Genomic DNA, 17,938 nt, shown 5'->3' with positions numbered 1-17,938 from the left:
CCACGACCTGACCTGGACCTGGACCAGGACCTGGACCAGGACACATAGTCCTACTCAACCTGAACCAGACACTGAGGTGAACAGATGGACCTGCAGGACCTGCAGGACCTGCAGGACCTGGACCCTCTGAACCCTGTCAGTGTAAACAGATCCAAACTGAACAGGTTCCACTCACTGTGCAGGTTATAAAGTCACATTATTTTATTCACAGTTTGTTTAGGTTTGAATTCAACAGTTGTTCATTGTGTCTGATTTTGCTGCAAAACTCTGAATCTGACCAAATGTGTTTGTCTCATTTCTGATCCAAGTATCTGATCACAAAGAAAATCAGACCATCACCGAAAGAGGAACTGTTCAGTGAGATTTTTTTTTTTTTTTTTTTTTTTGCTTAATTCAAGATTTTTTTGTTGTTGTGTTGCTTAATTCAGGATTTTTTTTTTTTACTTATTTCAAGATTTAAATTTTTTGCTTAATTCAAGATTTTTTGCTTAATTAAACTTTTTTTTTTTTTCTTAATTCAAGATTTTTTTTCTTGCTTAATTCAACATTTTTTTTGCTAATTTGAGATTTTTTTTTTGCTTAATTCAAGGTTTTTGCTTAATTCAACATTTTTTTTTACTTAATTTGAGATTTTTTTTTTTTTTTTTTGCTTAATTCAAGCACAAAATGTGCCAGTGGAACAAGTGTAAATATTTCCAGCTCTATCGCCTATAAATCAGTTCTTCTATCTCACTGAACAGTTCCTCTGTAGATTCTGTCTGCTTTCAGTGTGATCAGATATTTGGATCAGAAATGAGACAAACACACTTTGGAACATGTAGATTTTTTTCCAGTGTGTTTAAATTCTGATCCATCCACTAAAACCATCCCATAATAAACAGTGTTAAATTCCTACACTAACAGCCTTCTACCCAGTGAGTACAAAACACACTGACACATTTAACATTTGACCGAGAACCAAAAATAATAATAATATGAACCAGTGTTGGTGTTACTGACAGATGACAGGAGGAACAAATAAAAAATAACTAATTGTATTTTGTGCAGAATATTGAAAAAAAAAAAAACGGGTATTTGAATCAAAAATATGTTTTTTCATTTTAAACCTGTCATTTAAAGGGTTTAAATATGACAGTTATTGAGTATTTGGTGTTTTTGTTTATGGTTGAAGTTGATGAAATATTCAGTAATAATGTGCAGTCCAGTCGACTGTGAAGGCTGGTACCACAGGCCAGTTCCACAGCAGAACCTGGAACAGACCCTGGAACAGACCCTGGAACAGACCCTGGAACAGACCCTGGAACAGACCCTGGAACAGACCCTGTAGCAGAACAGTGTCAGTACTGATGTGAACCTTGTGTCGGTGCAGACTGGACCACAGCAGACCTGGTCCGAGGATCCAGACTCACCTTCTCCCAGCAGTGGACTGTGATCACAGAGGAGGACCACAGCATCAGGACCGTCCTCCCCCCAGGACCAGCTGTCCCCGGGTCCGGAGAGTCAGTACCACACAACAACTACACAACAACAACTACACAAAAAAACTACACTACAACTACAACAGCCACAACCACACACAGCAAGAACAAACTACACTAACATGTTCTTACATGTTCTGCACTGAGTATGAAGAAGTTTAGGATGAATTAAAGGTGTGACCCCCCTTTCTCTCCCTCTCTCTCTCTCTCTCCCCCTCAGGTTACTAAAGGGTCTCCTCTCCGAGGCTGAAGGCGGTTGTCAGGGAAAGGGCGGTCATCAGCTCCTGGAGGTGAGAGACGCAGACGGCACATGGATGTTGGAGGTCTGGGACGTAGTGGACTCATGTTGGTTCTGGTTCAGGTCTGGGACGTAGTGGACTCATGTTTGGTTCTGGTTCAGGTCTGGGACGTAGTGGACTCATGTTTGGTTCTGGTTCAGGTTGGGACGTAGTGGACTCATGTTTGGTTCTGGTTCAGGTCTGGGACGTAGTGGACTCATGTTTGGTTCTGGTTCAGGTCTGGGACGTAGTGGACTCATGTTGGTTCTGGTTCAGGTCTGGGACGTAGTGGACTCATGTTGGTTCTGGTTCAGGTCTAGGACGTAGTGGACTCATGTTGGTTCTGGTTCAGGTCTAGGACGTAGTGGACTCATGTTGGTTCTGGTTCAGGTCTGGGACGTAGTGGACTCATGTTTGGTTCTGGTTCAGGTCGGGACGTAGTGGACTCATGTTTGGTTCTGGTTCAGGTCTGGGACGTAGTGGACTCATGTTTGGTTCTGGTTCAGGTCTGGGACGTAGTGGACTCATGTTGGTTTGGTTCAGGTCTGGGACGTAGTGGACTCATGTTTGGTTCTGGTTCAGGTCTGGGACGTAGTGGACTCATGTTTGGTTCTGGTTCAGGTCTGGGACGTAGTGGACTCATGTTTGGTTCTGGTTCAGGTCTGGGACGTAGTGGACTCATGTTGGTTCTGGTTCAGGTCTGGGACGTAGTGGACTCATGTTGGTTCTGGTTCAGGTCTAGGACGTAGTGGACTCATGTTTGGTTCTGGTTCAGGTCTGGGACGACCACGGCCTCAGGAGGGTGTGGACCTCAGCGTCCTCAACAAACATGGACGAGTCTATGACGACGGTGAGTGGACAAACACACACAGGTCCAGTCCATGAGGACATCTGACCTTTGACCCCAGGGTTCAGCTGTCCTGTCGGTCCTCTGTCGGTCCTCCTGGACCCTGGACCTTCATTTCATTTTCTGACCCAGAATAAATAAACCCAGAGTGAACCGGGGTCAGATCTGTGTGTTTAACATATGTGTGGTGTGTGTGTTGTGTGGGTGTGTGTGTGTGTGTGTGTAGCTCAGTTTGGTTGTCTGTCGTGGTCGGACTGTGAGAACAAAACTGCTGTACGTCGCAGAGAGAAGAACGTGTCATCAGGACCTGACGGTGAATCTGCATCTGGGAAGGTATGAACTGAACCAGGTGTGTGTCCAGGTGTGTGTCCAGGTGTGTGTTCATGTGTGTGTGTCCAGATGTGTGTCCAGGTGTGGTGTCCAGGTGTTCAGGTGTGTGTGTCCAGGTGTGTGTTCATGTGTGTGTGTCCAGGTGTGTCCAGTGGTGTGTTCCAGGTGTGTGTTCATGTGTGTGTGTCCAGATGTGTGTCCAGGTGTGTGTCCAGGTGTGTGTTCATGTGTGTGTGTCCAGATGTGTGTCCAGGTGTGTGTGTCCAGGTGTGTTCAGGTGTGTGTGTCCAGGTGTGTGTCCAGGTGTGTGTCCAGGTGTGTGTGTGTGTGTGTGTGTGTGTGTCCAGGTGTGTGTTCATGGTGTGTGTCCAGGTGTGTGTGTCCAGGTGTGTGTGTCCAGGTGTGTTCAGGTGTGTGTCCAGGTGTGTGTCCAGGTGTGTCCAGGTGTGTGTCCAGGTGTGTGTCCAGGTGTGTGTCCAGGTGTGTGTCCAGGTGTGTGTCCAGGTGTGGTTGTGTGTGTGTCCAGATGTGTGTCCAGGTGTGTGTCCAGGTGTGTTCAGGTGTGTGTCCAGGGTGTGTCCAGGTGTGTTCATGTGTGTGTGTCCAGGTGTGTGTCCAGGTGTGTGTGTCCAGGTGGTGTCCAGGTGTGTTCATGTGTGTGTGTCCAGGTGTGTGTGTCCGGGTGGTTCAGGTGTGTGTGTCCAGGTGTGTGTCCAGGTGTGTGTCTAGGTGTGTGTCCAGGTGTGTTCATGTGTGTGTCCAGGTGTGTTCATGTGTTGTGTTTTGGTTCAACAGGACCGTAGTGTGTATTGTGAGGACTGGGGTGAAGCTCTGTCCAATCACAGCCTTCCTGTCCTCTGCGTGGTGGATCTGCACAGCGGTGACGTCAGCGTCCTGCAGGGCGTCCCTCCTGACGTCTCACCGGGACAGGTGAGGACACGTGGGTTCAGCTGCAGTGGATTGTGGGTAATGCGGTGTGTGCTGCCCTGGTGGACACAGATACTTCAGTTGGAGTTTGTGTGTTTTGTCCGTTCAGAGCTGCCGTAGTTGTTCAACTGCTACAGATGTTTGTCAGTTAGCTTACAGTTAAAGACCAGTTACCTGTTTTTTGTCCCTACAAACACATCTGTCTGTAAGTATTGATAATATTAAGATGTTAAATCACTGTATTTAGTCAGTTGAGGCTCCTTGTGTTGCTTAATACCTTTATTTTTGTGCATTAACGAAAGACGCTAATAGCGTTAGCATACATATGGATTTCCATGTATTTAGCATCGTGCTAATCGCTATCATTAACTGATGTTTTTTTGTTTGTTTGTTTTTTTTGTTTTTTTTGTTTTTTTGTATTTTGGATCTGTAGTCACTATAAGGATTCAAAGGAGTTTCTTTATCATTCCATCACAGAGAAAGAACGAAACTAGTTACTGAGGACCTGTATTAGCCATAGCAATATAGAATAAATAACAAAATAAATAAATGAATACATTAAAATCAACTAAAATCTAAGGCTAATTTAAAAAATAAAGTAAAATATACGTCTAAAATTCAGCTTTAAAATACCTACATAGCATATAAATGATAAGTTGTGTATGATTGACATATACAAATCAATGATAGATGTGTTTTAATGTTCGACACATTTTTTGCTCAAAAAAATGAAAGTATACATGATTTTAACATACATTTTGTTTTTGTGTGTACAGTTTTACAGTCATTCAGTAAATATCCAAAACAGCAGGAAGCTTCCTGGGTGTTTTTAAAGAACTGTTAGCATCTGTACAGCTAGTTCACAAACACTAGTGAAGACACAATGGAGTGTTTTTGGGTGTGTGTGTGGGTGTGTGTGGTGTGTGTGGTGTGTGTGTGTGTGTGTGTGTGTGTGTGTGTGTGTGTTTCAGGCTCGTGGGCTCCTGGAGGTCAGGGGCTGTTTTCATCGGGTGGTACCATGAACCCTTCAGAGGGACTGAAGTTCTGCTCCAACAGGAGGTAAAAGATCTGATTATTCCAGTGAATAGGAAGGTTTAGACTGTCCACAAAACCAACAGACAAAAGACCAGACCAGACTTTATGTCCCACCACGGGGACATTTTAGAAGCAGCAAATACAAACAGTGTATGAACGGATGAACCAAAACTCACCAAAACCCAACATATACTATTACTATATACAGACCAAAACCCAACATATACTATTACTATATACAGACCAAAACCCAACATATATATTACTATATACAGACCAAAACCCAACATATATTACTATATACAGACCAAAACCCAACATATACTATTACTATATACAGAGCAAAACCCAACATATACTATTACTATATACAGAGCAAAAACCAACAAAATGAATAAGAAAGAATATGGAGTTCAGACATTGGACTCAATTACCAACACAACGAACCAAAATTAACAAAAACTGAACAAAATATACATAAAATCACCAAAATAATTTAAAAAGAACAAGATCCGCAACAAAATCAACTAGATCATGAACATACTGAACAAAATTAACAAAAACGAACAAAAAAAAGGACCAAAAATTGACCAATATATACAATAAAATTACCAAAAATAATAAATAACATCACACAACAAAATTAACTAAATCATCAACACATTGACTAAAATGAACAAAAAATAAACAAAAATTTACCAAAAAGTGATCAAATATGGAATAAAATGACCAAAAATAACAAAAAAAGAACACAATCTGCAACAAAATCAACATGCTGAACAAAATGAAAAATGAACCAATAAATGACCAAAAATTGACCGAAAATATCCAATAATTATGAAAAATAATGAAAAATGAACACAATCCGCAACAAAATTGACCAAATCAATAACACAATGAGCAAAATGAAAAAAAAAAAAAACCTAACAAAAACGACCAAAAATTTACCAAAATATACAATAAAATTACCAAAAATAATAAAAAACTACTACGATACTCAACAAAATCAACATGCTGAACAAAATGAATGAAACAAACAAAAAAATTACCAAAAATTTACCAAAATATACAATAAAATTACCAAAAAGAATAAAAAAAAACACAGTATGCAACAAACTCAACTAAATCAACACGCTGAACAAAATGAACAAAAACGAACAAAAAAAAGCTAAAATTGACCAAAATATACAATAAAATTACCAAAAATAATAAAAAACTAATACGATCTGCAGCAAAATCAACTAAATAACAAAATGAACAAAGCGAAAAGATGTCCAACAGCTGCTCCTCTGTCCTCAGACTGGGACGTCCCTCTTCTGTCCTCAGACTGGGACGTCCCACTTCTGTCCTCAGACTGGGACGTCCTCTTCTGTCCTCAGACTGGGACGTCCCTCTTCTGTCCTCAGACTGGGACGTCCCTCTTCTGTCCTCAGACTGGGACGTCCCACTTCTGTCCTCAGACTGGGACGTCCCACTTCTGTCCTCAGACTGGGACGTCCCACTTTTTTTCCTCAGACTGGGACATCCTCTTCTGTCCTCAGACTGGGACGTCCCTCCTGTGTCCTCAGACTGGGACGTCCCTCTTCTGTCCTCGACTGGGACGTCCCTCCTGTGTCCTCAGACTGGGACCCTCCTGTGTCCTCAGACTGGGACACCCTCCTGTGTCCTCAGACTGGGACGTCCTCTTCTGTCCTCAGACTGGGACGTCCCTCCTGTGTCCTCAGACTGGGACATCCCTCTTCTGTCCTCAGACTGGGAGTCCCTCTTCTGTCCTCAGACTGGGACGTCCCACTTCTGTCCTCAGACTGGGACGTCCCACTTTTTTTCCTCAGACTGGGACATCCCTCTTCTGTCCTCAGACTGGGACGTCCCTCCTGTGTCCTCAGACTGGGACATCCCTCCTGTGTCCTCAGACTGGGACACCCTCCTGTGTCCTCAGACTGGGACACCCTCCTCTGTCCTCAGACTGTGACACCCTCCTGTGTCCTCAGACTGGGACGTCCCACTTCTGTCCTCAGACTGGGACGTCCCACTTCTGTCCTCAGACTGGGACATCCCTCTTCTGTCCTCAGACTGGGACGTCCCTCCTGTGTCCTCAGACTGGGACGTCCCTCTTCTGTCCTCAGACTGGGACGTCCCTCCTGTGTCCTCAGACTGGGACGTCCCTCTTCTGTCCTCAGACTGGGACGTCCCTCCTGTGTCCTCAGACTGGGACGTCCCTCTTCTGTCCTCAGACTGGGACGTCCCTCTTCTGTCCTCAGACTGGGACGTCCCTCCTGTGTCCTCAGACTGGGACGTCCTCTTCTGTCCTCAGACTGGGACGTCCCTCCTGTGTCCTCAGACTGGGACACTATTCTGTCCTCAGACTGGGACGTCCCTTTCTGTCCTCAGACTGGGACGTCCCTCTTCTGTCCTCAGACTGGGACGTCCCTCTTCTGTCCTCAGACTGGGACGTCCTCCTGTGTCCTCAGACTGGGACATCCTCTGTCCTCAGACTGGGACGTCCCTCCTGTGTCCTCAGACTGGGACGTCCCTCTTCTGTCCTCAGACTGGGACGTCCTCCTGTGTCCTCAGACTGGGACACCCTCTTCTGTCCTCAGACTGGGACGTCCCTCCGTGTCCTCAGACTGGGACCCCTCTTCTGTCCTCAGACTGGGACACCCTCTTCTGTCCTCAGACTGGGACACCCCCTGTGTCCTCAGACTGGGACACCCTCTTCTGTCCTCAGACTGGGACGTCCCTCTTCTGTCCTCAGACTGGGACGTCCCTCTTCTGTCCTCAGACTGGGACACCCTCCTGTGTCCTCAGACTGGGACACCCTCTTCTGTCCTCAGACTGGGACACCCTCTTCTGTCCTCAGACTGGGACACCCTCTTCTGTCCTCAGACTGGGACACCTCCTGTGTCCTCAGACTGGGACACCCTCTTCTGTCCTCAGACTGGGACGTCCCTCTTCTGTCCTCAGACTGGGACGTCCCTCCTGTGTCCTCAGACTGGGACGTCCCTCTTCTGTCCTCAGACTGGGACGTCCCTCCTGTGTCCTCAGACTGGGACACCCTCTTCTGTCCTCAGACTGGGACACCTCCTGTGTCCTCAGACTGGGACACCCTCTTCTGTCTCAGACTGGGACGTCCCTTCTGTCCTCAGACTGGGACACCCTCCTGTGTCCTCAGACTGGGACACCCCTTCTGTCCTCAGACTGGGACACCCTCTTCTGTCCTCAGACTGGGACACCTCTTCTGTCCTCAGACTGGGACACCCTCCTGTGTCCTCAGACTGGGACACCCTCTTCTGTCTCAGACTGGGACGTCCCTCTTCTGTCCTCGACTGGGACGTCCCTCCTGTGCCTCAGACTGGGACGTCCCTCTTCTGTCCTCAGACTGGGACGCTCCTCTGTCCTCAGACTGGGACGTCCCTCCTCTGTCCTCAGACTGGGACACCCTCCTGTGTCCTCAGACTGGGACACCCTCTTCTGTCCTCAGACTGGGACGTCCCTCTTCTGTCCTCAGACTGGGACCCTCCTGTGTCCTCAGACTGGGACGTCCCTCTTCTGTCCTCAGACTGGGACGTCCCTCTTCTGTCCTCAGACTGGGACACCCCTCTGTCCTCAGACTGGGACACCTCCTGTGTCCTCAGACTGGGACACCTCCTGTGTCCATCTTCGTATTCTGCTGTGTTGACCCTTTGAATGTGCTGTTGTTGCGTCTGTCCTCCAGGTCTTCGTTGTTCCAGCTCCACTTGGACGGAACTGCGGTGAGAATGAACCTGTACATTAACTTATACTAAACCACACTGGCTCTGCTCTGGTCATGTGACCACTGTCTGTCCGTCCTCGTCCAATCAGAGCGTCTGTCGGGGGACAACGTGGCGGTGTCGTGTCCACGCTTGAGTCCAGACGGATCCACGTTGGTCTTCCTCCAGGGTCGAGTGTTTGGACCTCACAACCAGTGTCTCAGCATCCAACAGGTAACACATGTCCCACTGTCCAACGGTAGCACACGTCTCATCGTCCAACGGTAACACGTCTCTGGTTTGTGTCCTTCTCAGATGGATCTGCAGACTGGGACGTTGTCCACTCTGGTGGACGTGGTCCACAGACCACAGGATGGTGAGATGTTCAGTTTTATTAACCCTCTGGTGTCACAGACGTCCTTTCATCACCTAAAGTGTGTCATCTGTGCAGCTGTGATGTAAACGAAATTTAATGCAGTTTATTTTTAACTTAATAAACATTTTTTTATTTCATCAACTTGAACCATAAACAAAAATATCAAATACTCATTAACTGTCATAGTTTTTAACCCTTTAAATGACATGTTTTTAATGTAAACAAACCTATTTTTGATGCAAAAAACAAAAAAAGTCCCCCCCAATATTTACATATAAATTTTAATATATATATATATATATATATATATATAATAAACAAAAACAAACAAACAAACATATATATATATATATATATATATATATATATATATGTTTGTTTGTTTGTTTTTGTTGTTTTTTTTCCATCTTGTCATCTGTCAGTGATTTACACCAACATTAGTTCAATTATTATATTTTGGTTCTAGGTGAAATGTTAAACGTGTCAGTGTGTATTTTGTACTCACTTGGTAGAAGGGTGTTAGTGTAGGAATTTAACACTGTTATTATGGGATGGTTTTTTAGTGGATGGATCAGAATTTCACCCATAAAGACCCAGTGTGACTTTTGTAGCAGTTCCAAAATATTTTTTTCTCTATTTAACTTTTTTTTAAGTGATTATCACCATTTATTTCTAATATTACCTGCTGTGTTATGCATTTTTTTAGTGTAAATCATGTATTTTCTATATTTAATTTACTGATCATGTAGATGTTCATAGAAGTCCAGATTAAAGTTCATGGTTTTTATATCAGAAACAGAGAAAACTGAAGAAAAAGTGACTTTTTCAGCAAAATCTCTCATTAATTGAACATAACTCCAGTGTGTCCACCACTGTCATTGATCCAACTCCATGGGTTTATTTTTTTTCTTCAACTTCATTCAGTTTGTGGTGTATTTTTTCATTTTGCTTCTTATTTTGTAAATTTTGTTATTACCTCCGCCAAGGAGGTTATGTTTTTGCCGGTGTTGGTTTGTCTGTCTGTTTGTCTGTCTGTGTGCAAGATAACTCAAAAAGTTATGGATGGATTTGGATGAAAATTTCAGGAAATGTTGATACTGGCACAAGGAACAGATTATTAAATTTTGGTGGTGATCGGGGGTGGGGGGGCCACAGGGGCCCACTGATCTGCCTCGGCAGAGGTCTGCGCTCTGAGTGCTTTTCTAGTTTCATTTTTTTTTTTTTTTTGGAAAGATTTTTTTCCTTGTTTTGTTAATTTAATTTATTATTTAAACTATGTAACCCCAGTGTGTCCATCCACTGTCACTGATCCAACTCCATGGGTTTTACTGGTGAATTAGTGTTGTAGAAGATGACGATGTTTCCATGGTAACTGCAGAGCCTCTGAACGTCCAAATGGGTCATATCTGATGACCATGAAATGATGAAGAACTGTGTTTTACACCAATTACTGACATGGATCGATCGGATTAGTGGATTAAACAGTTTGGATTAATAGATGGTTTTGAACGACAGTGTATGTTTGGGTCTATGGGTTAAAAAATCTGACACAAATGAACAACTTTTGAATTCTGATGGAAAACAAATTGTGAAAAAACAATAACTGTGTTTGGTGTGTGTGTGTGTGTGTGTTTGTTCAGGTGGCTTCGCAGGTGTGTATGAAGCGCTGCCGTCCTGCTGTTGGTCTACAGACGCTCATAGAATTGTGTTCAGCAGCGCCTGCAGGAACTGGAAGGTAACCAACACAACCTGTTCTGTTTTCTACCACTGAATGTTTTTCATGGGTTTTTCATCAGTGTTTGTTCTTAAAGTGCTTTATAAATAAAGTTCAGTTAATGGTTTTAGTTCATTTACTAGAACTGAGGGGGGGGCTTATGGCCTGTACTGTAACCCACCACCAGGAGGCGACACGTCCCTTTAAACAGCTCCTGTCCTCCTTCACAGTCAATGACATGACATGTGTTTGGAATATTTATGATCGTTTCTGTGGAATTTTGTTGTTTTTTTTTCCAGGTTTTTGTAACATTTCTGCCTTTTTTGGGTCAAACTCTACTTGTTCTTTTTCATCTTCCTCTTATCGTCTCCTCCTCTTCCTCTCAGGAGCTTTTCATGGTCGACCGACGAACAAAGAAAATCTCCTCCCTCTTTGATAGTAAGAGTTCATCCTCACCTCCTCCTCCTCCTCCTCTCCCTTCTTCTCCTTCTTCTCCTCCTCCTTCCTGTCTGTCTTCTTCCCTTCTTTTCCCTCCTCCTCCTTCTCCCCAATCTCCTCTTCCTCCTCCTCCTCCTTTTTCTCCTCCTCCTCCTCCTCCTCCTTCCTGCTGGCCCTCCTGTCCTCTCCCGTCTCCTCTTCTCCTCCTCCTCCCCCTTTTTCTCCTCTCCTCCACTTCCCTCCTTTCCTCTGACACTCACCTTCCTCCTCCTCCTCCTTGTCCTCCTCCTCTTCCTCCTCCTCATCTTCATCACCAGGAGCATAAGCGAACACTGGAAGGTACAGAAGACTGAAATCGTACTAAACATCTACAGTTTCTGTATAATTTCACACCACAGATCAACACTAATTCTCTGTATAAAACCTGACACTGTCTAAACAAACTCTAAAATACATAATTACACTCATTATAAACTCATAAGTAAATGATTAAAGGTAATAAACCAGAGGGAATGTGATTGTTCATAAAACCTCTGTCTGTGTTTGATACTCAGTGTACGTTTCCTTCTGTTTGGGGTCGGTGTAAATATTAATAATGATAGAATCTGTTTTTATTTTTTCCTATTTTTTTATGACCTGTGTCCGTTCTGCAGATTTTCCTGATCCTGTGAAGGTTTACGGCAGCTGGAAACTGTTAACGGTCCAGGACGACTGATGGTGGTCTGCTGCTCCAGCCCCAACACCCACCCACCCTGGTCAGAACGATCCATTCAATCAGCTGATTAGAATTAGAACTGATGAGTTATTTTTTGTTTGTTTATTTGATGAGGACAGTACATATTAAATGAACACTCAGTACAAATAAAAACATTACTTTGTGTAAATATGCCGGATTTAGTGGGAGCTGTTTCCATCCGTAGTCCTCAACATTTAAAAACAGACTAAGCATACAAACAAGACAAAACAGTGTATACGACACATGACTATATACAAAAGTACGTCATAATATACTAAATGCTATAAACACAATAGAAAACTGCCAAGAAGAAGAACTACTGAGATGGAAATGAAATGCTGAGCAGACATCACAGGTGTTCACAGGTTGGAGTAGATTTTAACCATTTTTTAGTCATTAAATACCAATGAATTAGAATTAAATATGGATGGAGTCAAACTGAATACTGACAGGGACAGTCACATGACACCGGTGTCAAACATACGGTTCATGAACCAAAACCGGACACCATAGGGTCCAGTCCGGGCCAGAGGATGAATGTGTGAAATGGAAAAATTATATGGAACGTATTAATAATCATGTGATTTCAGGTTTCACATTCAGACCAACATGATCTAAAGTGGATCAGACCCAGGAAAATAAGAACAGAATAAAATAGAAATATGACAAATACAAACTTTTATCTGTTTTTTTTTTTTAATGTAAAATGATGTGAGGGTGTTTTTAGGACTCCAAGGTACTTTGTTGTTTGTTTTGTCTTTTGTCTTTTTTTAACGTTTTCTGCCTATTATAAGTTTATGTTTTTGTTTCTTTTTTTCTGTCTATTGTCTTCTAACGTGTGTGTGTGTGTGTGTGTGGTGTGTGTTCAGAGGGTGGGTTTCCTTCCGTCGGTGGGCGAGGCCGTGGCGTGGCGGACTCTGCAGGACCCGGTGGTCACCTTTGATTTCAGCTGGACCATTCTGGACATCAGACCTTCAGCAGAAGAAGAAAACACACAGTACTGTAAGAAACCACACAGGCTGGGTTTAAGAGGACGCACAGCCACTAAAGGCCCTTAAATCTACCTATAAAGGCCCTTAAATCTACCTGTAAAGGCCCTTAAATCCTACCTGTAAAGGCCCTTAAATCTACCTGTAAGGCCCTTATCTACCCGTGAAGACTATTAAACCTACCGTAAAGCCCTTAAATCTACCTGTAAAGGCCCTTAAATGTATCTAGTGTGGCTGCTGTAGAGGAGCTAAACTGATTTTCATGGAGAAAACAGATCAAATCCTGCTTTAGTGTTAAGTATTAACCCTTGGTGTGTTATTGGAGGACATAAGACTTTATTACATTGTGACATTTTTCAAAATATTTTATTTATCAAAGTCAATGAAGTTACCATATTTGGTTCCAAGAAGTATATATATTAAAAAAAATACACTAAAACCCCATGTAAGGTGAAAGTAAGTGTTAAAGACCTAAACATCCACTGCTGACCTGAACCATCTTGCTGTAAATGTTTAATAACCTGGTTTATCTCCTGTGTTTCTACCTCATAGTTCTGTTTGTATCAGTTTAAACCCACATCTCTGGTCCTGGTCCTGGTCCTGGTCCTCAGACTGAATGTTCTGATATATTGATGAACATTCATGAATTAAAACTGGATCCAAACACGCTCCTTAACCTCATGTCAGTGTCATGTGTCACAGTTAAAGATGAGCAGATCCTGTGTCCTCCAGTGGGTCCACAAACCGTGGGTCCACATGGGTCCACATAAACCGTGGGTCCACATAAATGTGAGTCCACATGGGTCCCCATAAACTGGGTCCACATAAACCGTGGGTCCACATAAACTGTGAGTCCACATGGGTCCACATAAACTGTGGTCCACATAAACTGTGAGTCCACATGGGTCCACATAAACCATAGCTCATGTGTCCTTCACCCCGGTCCTCATGTGGTGTTGGTGTCTCCTCAGCTGGGCTGGACTTCGGGGCGGTTCTGGTCAAACCGGTGAACCCCCTTCAGGCTAGACTCCCCCTGGTGGTCTTCATCCACGGTAATCCTCACCTGTTTGTGCTGGAATAACCCTCCAGTGTGTGCTGTGTTTGACGTCTTGCTTCTGATTGGTGGGTTCTGTAGGCGGTCCTCACTCCCAGTTCCCTGCAGAATGGAACAGCACCACGGCCGGACTGGTCAGACTGGGCCTGGCGGTGCTCATGGGTCAGAACCGTCCGTTCATACGTTCATGTCGGAGCCTTCGGTGTCAGGTGTGTGTCAGTTGTGATCCTCCTGCTCTGTGTTCTGGTGTTCACAGTCAACTACAGAGGATCCACAGGCTTCGGCCAGGACGCCATCCTGTCTCTGATTGGTCGCATCGGAACCCAGGACGTCAAAGATGTGCAGGTACCGTCTGTTCAAGTACAGCAGAACCTGTAGAACCGGTACCAGTGACCGCTGGAGCAGTTATTCACTTTACGAATGACGACTCCTGTGCAGTTTTGTCCTGAAATACGAGTGAGGTTCATTAGGCATTAACCTAGTCAGCGCCCAGCTCGCACATGCTCAGTAGAGCAGCCTCCGCCCACTCCATTCTCCTTATCAATAATCGACAATAATCCTCGACTCACTTTAAGGAAAATAATTCAATTAAACCAGTTTATTTGGTTTTATAATTGTTTTTTCTTACTGCATTTTTCTGTTTTAAAAACCTGTCAAAAGGTGTTTTTTAAATTGTTTTTAGTTTTTTGGGGGATGATTTTTTTTGTTGTTTTTAGGTGATTTGATTTTTAGTTTTTTAGATGTTTTGTGTGGGTTTTTGGGGTATTTTTTGGGGTGTTTTTGGGTTTTTGGGGGGTTTATGGGTTTTTTTTTTTTTTTTTTTTGGAGGGATTTTTGTATGGTTTTTGGGGGGATTTTTGGTTTGTTTTTAGGTGATTTTTTTGGTGCTTTTTTGTGATTGTTGGGTGTTTTTTTTGTGGGGATTAGTTTTTTTGTGATTTTTTTTTTGTTTTTGGGTGTTTTTTGGGTGATTTATGGGGTTTTTTTTTTAAATTTTGGGTGTTTTTTGTGATTTTGTTTTTTTGTGATTGTTGGGTGGGGTTTTTTTTTTGGTGATTTTTGTTTTATTTTGGGGTGTTTTTTGGGTGATTTTTGGGTAGTTTTTTGTGATTTTGGGGGGTTTTTTTTGATTGTTGGGTGTTTTTTTTTTCTTTTGGTGATTTAGAGTTTTTTGTGATTTTTGGTTTGTTTTGGGTTTTTTGGGGTGATTTATGGGTGATTTTTTTGGTGTTTTTTGTGATTGTTGGGTGGGGTTTTTTGGTGATTTTTGGGTGGTTTTTGTTGTTATTAATGGGTGTTTTTTTAGTAGTTATTGTTTTTAATGGTGTTAAATTATTCGTAAAAATACAGTAAGATAAAAATGACATCAAAAAAACAAGTAGATGAAAAGATCTAAAAGCCACTGGACATGAAGCAAAGAAAGAAAACCAGGAAATGACGCAAAATAATGTAAAAGGTGCAAAAAGAAAAACTGAGTAAATGTCCGAACGAGGTCGGTCACTGAATGGATTAAACTCGTTCTGCGTTGTTTTATATAAAAGAAAAGGTGTTAAATTATGAAGATCAGCATTAAAACTGCAACGTTTTTTGTTTTTTTTACCCAGAGGGCTGTGCTCACTGCGCTGCAGACCGACTCGACCCTTGACCCTGAGCGTTGGCCGTGTTGGGAGGTTCCCACGGCGGCTTCCTGTCCTGTCACCTGATTGGCCAGTACCCAGAGTTCTACAGAGCATGTGCAGCCCGGAACCCGGTCATTAACGCAGCCACTTTACTGGGAACCAGTGACATCGTAGACTGGTGAGACTCCAACACAACACACACACACACACCACACAGTTCATTCACACTGACTTTACTTCTTTATTTTCTCACAGACCTTTTTTTTCTTTCCATCTGTTCTCGAATAAAATCCAATAAATCCCAGATAAAAGTCTTCATCCTCCTTTAACCTAAACCATCTACTGATCTAACTGTTTAATACCTGATGATCCACTAATCCTATTAATCCATGTCAATAATTGGTGTCAAATACAGTTCTTCCATCTTTTCATGGTCACCAGATATGACCATATTTGGACGTTCAGAGGCTCCTAGTTACCATGGAAACATTGTCATCTTCTCCAGTATTGATTCACCATTTAAACCCATGGAGTTGGATCAGTGACAGTGGATGGACACACTGGGTTATGTTCAGTTAAAGACAGATTGGACTGAAAAAGACACTGTTTATTCAGTTTGATCTGTTTTGATAAATAACTTTAATGCTTTAGTAACTTCTACACAGTAAATTAAATACTAGTTTTTGCTGAAAGAGAGGATAATATTATAATAAATGGTGATAAATGACGTATGAAAAGTTAAATGTAGATAAAGATCCTTGGGAAGTTGTTTTCAAAGCATTTCCAGGTCTTTAAGGGTTAAAAACTCAAATAAGGACTTTAATGGAACTAAAGAAGTTTATTTAGAAGAAGTCAACAAACTCCTGTTTTTCTGCCAAGAAGAGACAATATTCATTATTATAGTTTATTAATGTTTTATTCGCATTTATCAGTAATCTATAGGTACTTCTGTGGTTTTTAAAATGGATCATAATGTTCTGGTTCTGAAACCTGTTCTGTATGTTATCAGTGAGAACCTCTGACACACAACAGTGTGTATTTTGTGTACATGGACATATTTGTTGTACTGTTTGTTTTGTGTCGAGCAGGCGTTACACCAGCGTGGGTCTGGAGTACTCGTACGACCGGACGCCGACCGCCGACGCCCTGGGCGCCATGTTGGAGCGGTCACCCATCACACGCTGCTCAGGTGAGACGCACAACAACATGACGATGACACAACAACAACACAACGCTGATAATGACGCGCTGTCCCATCAGAGTCTGGATCGGACTGTTGAGGAGTCATGTGACACTTGTGTCGACTAAACTCCGCCCCCTCAGGTCAAAACAGCAGTGAAAGTGAAAAAACTGAACAAATGCAAAGAATGAAAAACACTAGAACAGAAATGACCACATGGTGGAGACGTGGACGTGTGTGTGTCCTCAGGTCAGTTTGGTCAAAGATGGTCACATGTCAATAACAGAAGAGGACATTTTTAGAGTTTTATGTCCTCTTCTGTCCTCTCATGTCCCCTTATCTCCTCTCTGTGTCTCCTTCTTCCGTCCCTTCTTCCGTCCCCTCTTATCTCCTCTCTTGTGTCTCTTCTTCCGTCCCTTCTTCCGTCCCCTCTTATCTTCTCTTGTGTCTCCTTCTTCCGTCCCTCCTTCTGTCCCCTCTTATCTCCTCTCTTGTGTCTCTTCTTCCGTCCCTCCTTTGTCCCTCTCTATCCTCTCTTGTTCTCCTTCTTCCGTCCCTCCTTCTGTCCCTCTTATCTCCTCTCTTGTGTCTCCTTCTTCCGTCCCTTCTTCCGTCCCCTCTTATCCTCTCTTGTGTCTCTTCTTCGTCCCTTCTTCCGTCCCCTCTTATCTCTCTCTTGTGTCTCCTTCTTCCGTCCCTCCTTCTGTCTCTTATCTCCTCTCGTGTCTTTCTTCCGTCCTTTTATATCCTCTCTTGTGTCTCCTTCTTCCGTCCCTCCTTCTGTCTTATCTCCTCTCTTGTGTCTCCTTCTTCCCCTTCTTCTGTCCCCTCTTATCTCCTCTTGTGTCTCCTTCTTCCGTCCCTTCTTCTGTCCCTCTTATCTCCTCTCTTGTGTTCTTCTTCCGTCCCTTCTTCCGTCCCCTTATCTCCTCTCTTGTGTCTCTTCTTCCGTCCCTTTCCGTCCCCTCTTATCTCCTCTCTTGTGTCTCCTTCTTCCGTCCCTCCTTCTGTCCCCTCTTATCTCCTCTCTTGTGTCTCCTTCTTCCGTCCCTCTTTCCGTCCCCTCTTATCTCCTCTCTTGTGTCTCCTTCTTCCGTCCCTTTCCGTCCCCTCTTATCTCTCTCTTGTGTCTCCTTCTTCCGTCCCTCCTTCTGTCCCCTCTTATCTCCTCTCTTGTGTCTCCCTTCCGTCCCTCCTCTGTCCCTC

The 17,938-nt window shown here is 43.5% G+C and overlaps 1 pseudogene; it reads left to right on the top strand.

The window, feature by feature from the left end:
* Nucleotides 1-2,591: 2,591 nt before the first annotated feature.
* Nucleotides 2,592-16,860, top strand: LOC115422015 (acylamino-acid-releasing enzyme-like; annotated as a pseudogene).
* The last annotated feature ends 1,078 nt before the right edge of the window (nucleotides 16,861-17,938 follow it).

Source organism: Sphaeramia orbicularis, chromosome 7, assembly GCF_902148855.1.
Source record: "Sphaeramia orbicularis chromosome 7, fSphaOr1.1, whole genome shotgun sequence".
Classification (NCBI taxonomy): Eukaryota; Metazoa; Chordata; class Actinopteri; order Kurtiformes; family Apogonidae; genus Sphaeramia; species Sphaeramia orbicularis.
This window is presented reverse-complemented; position numbering and strand designations above follow the sequence as displayed.